This window comes from Chamaea fasciata, unplaced genomic scaffold, assembly GCF_029207755.1.
Source record: "Chamaea fasciata isolate MVZ Bird 193981 ecotype frontalis unplaced genomic scaffold, bChaFas1.0.hap1 SCAF_294, whole genome shotgun sequence".
Lineage (NCBI taxonomy): Eukaryota > Metazoa > Chordata > Aves > Passeriformes > Sylviidae > Chamaea > Chamaea fasciata.
The window spans coordinates 7,501-10,000 of NW_027094379.1; the positions used below are offsets into that span (position 1 = coordinate 7,501).

Sequence of the window (2,500 nt, forward strand, 5' to 3'; positions counted from 1 at the left end):
CGGTCGCGGGCGCGGCCCGAGTTCTCCCGAGCCCGGGTCTTCCTTCTCGCCGCGCTAAAGGGGCCGGCCCGCGTGTGCCGGGGAGGAGGGGTCGCCTCGGCAGCGGCCCCTCGCGGAGGCTCACCCGCCCCTTCCCCTCGCTCCTTCTGTCCGTCGGGCGACGGTCGGCCGTCCCGGCCGTCGCCGCCTCGGCGGGCGAGGGCTAAAGGCGAGGGAGAAAAGGGGACGCCCGAGAAGCCTTCGGGGATCGGAGAAGGAGGCGGCTCCTCCGGCCCTTCCCGCACCGGGGAGTGGGGGCTGGTGGGTGGTGGGTGGCTTTCGCCGCCCGGCGAAATCCCCCGCCCCCCCATCCTCCCGCTCTCGGCCGAACGGGCCCCCGCCGCTGGCGCGGAAGAGGAGAGGGGCTCCCGGGCCTCCGGGCGTTCCGGGTCGCGCTTGCGGGCGCGCGAGGTTCTCGGGCGGCCGGGCCGCGTCCCCGCTCCGGCGGGGCGGCCCGAGCCGCGGCCGTCGTCTCGGGCGCGGTGCCGGGTTACTGAGGGGAACCCCGGGGTCCCGAGACGGACGCCGCGGCGAAGGCGGCGGATGTCGGGCGCGCCCCCGCCGGCGGACGCTCCCCCGAGGGCGGCAGTGGGGGAGGCACCCCGGCGGGGCCATGCAGGTCGTTTCCCTCGCCCCAGGGCCAGGTACCTAGCGCTCCGCGTCTCGGCGGTCCGCCGGTCTCCTCGCCTCGGCGTCGCCAAACGCCGAAGGAAGCCGGGGGGGCCGAAAGGCCGCCGAGCCCGGGCGGAGGTTCAAAGACTCGGGCGGTTCGGCGCGGGCCCGCCGCCGGCGGCGGCGGCGGCGGTGGCGACGGCGGCGGCGGCGGCGGCAGGTGTGCCGGGCGGTGGCGCGGGCGCCCTCGAAGGGGTGGGGAGCCACTCCCGCCGATCCCCTGCGGCGGCGCGTTCCGTTGCGACCGGCCGCACCTCCTGGTCGTCGTCGTCGTCGTCGTTGCCGCCGTCGTCCCGCCGCGCGCGCGGGGCCAACCCGCGCCGCGCCGGGGAGGGGCGCCCTGCCCCCCCCTCTCCGCGGCCCGGCCTCGGCGGAGAGGCCGCGGCGCGTGGCCGGGTCGGCCGCGGGGCCGGACCCCGCCCCCCCGCCTCGAATGCGGGCGCGACTGCCGGCGGAGGGCGCGTGCCCTCCGCCTTGCCTCAGCTGCGGGGTTTGGGCCGCCGGAGCCCGCCGCGCTCCCTTTCCTCGGCCGCCGCCGCGGCGGCGTCGCGTCGCGGCGCCGCTTCGGGCGCGGCGGCGCCTCTCCCCTCGACGGCCTTCCTTCTCCCGGAAGGCGCCGGCGGCGCCGCCCGCCGGCCGTCCTTGGCTCGGCCGCTGGCCCGCCCGGGCGAGCGCTCTGCCCGGTCCCTCCGTGGCCGGACGCCGACGAGTGCACGGCGACCCCGCGGCCGAGCGGCGGCGTCGCCGCTCGGCGGGTGTCCCCCCTCCGGGGGGACGGTCGGCCGCAAGGCGCCCGCCGTCGCCTGCGGCGGTCCCGGCCCGGGCCCCGCCCGTCGCTTCCCCGTCGCCCTTTCCCGGGCCGCGCGCGGGCCGAACGGAAGGCGGTGCGGGCGGCCGCGGGGGCGCGCACCCGCCCGTTCTCTGAGCGGAAGCGAGGAGGGCGGGCGTTGCCCCCCCGGGCTCGGCCCCGTCACGCCTTCCGCCGGGCGCGTGCCCCGCGGAACAGGGGGTTCCCGGCGGCGCGAAGAGGCGGGGGGCGGTCCCGGGAGTGCGGCCGCAGAGGCGGCGGGTCTGCCGCCCGGCAGGCCCCGGGCGCCCGCGGTGCCGGCTCGGGACGCGGCGGCGCCTCGCCCCAGGCGCCGGCGCCGGCGGCGGAGCGCGGCCGGCAGAGGCGCCGGCCTCGCGGCGGGAGCGGTCCCGCCGGGGGCGCGTCGGCGAGGCGGCGGTCGCCGCGCGTCGTTCTCGGGCGTCGTAAGGCCGCTGGGGAGAGCGGGTCGGCCGCGTCTCCGGGGCGGCGGCGCGGCGCGAGTCCGCGGAGCGGTCGAGGGGAAAAGGGAAAAAGCGCGAGCGGGGGCCGACGGCCGCGCCCCCGGCTCAGGTGAGCGCGTCGTCCCGTGAAAGTGGCCGGGCGGGGCGCCGCGCCCCCGCGGTCCGGCGCGCGCCGCGCGGCGCGCCCTCCGTGCGGAGACCGGGCCGAGCCCGGGCGCCTGGGCCGCCTCCGAAGGTCCTCGCGCGTAGGCGGCGTCTCCCCTCGCGGGGGGAGGCGGTCGGGGGCGCGGGCCTCCCCGCCTTTCGGCCGGCCGGCCTTCGGACCGTTTCGTGCGGGGGGGGGCGTTTCCCCCCCTCCTCCTCCTTTTCCTCCGTTCACGTGTGCCGGTACGGTTCGGAGCGAGGCGCGCCGCCACGGCGTCCTCGCCGCAAGCGAAAAAGGGGGCCGCTTCACGCGAGCGGTCCCGGCCCCTCCGCGCGCGCGGGGTCGGTGCCGAAAGCCAGACAACTCTTAGCGGTG

The 2,500-nt window shown here is 80.9% G+C and overlaps 1 non-coding gene across 1 annotated transcript in view; it reads left to right on the forward strand.

The window, feature by feature from the left end:
• The first annotated feature begins 2,486 nt into the window (after positions 1 to 2,486).
• Positions 2,487 to 2,500, forward strand: part of LOC136305139 (5.8S ribosomal RNA) — a 153-nt gene continuing 139 nt past the window's right edge. Inside the window, exon 1 of the ribosomal RNA XR_010725065.1 lies at positions 2,487 to 2,500. This exon is cut by the window's right edge and continues 139 nt beyond it. This is a non-coding gene — a ribosomal RNA (5.8S ribosomal RNA).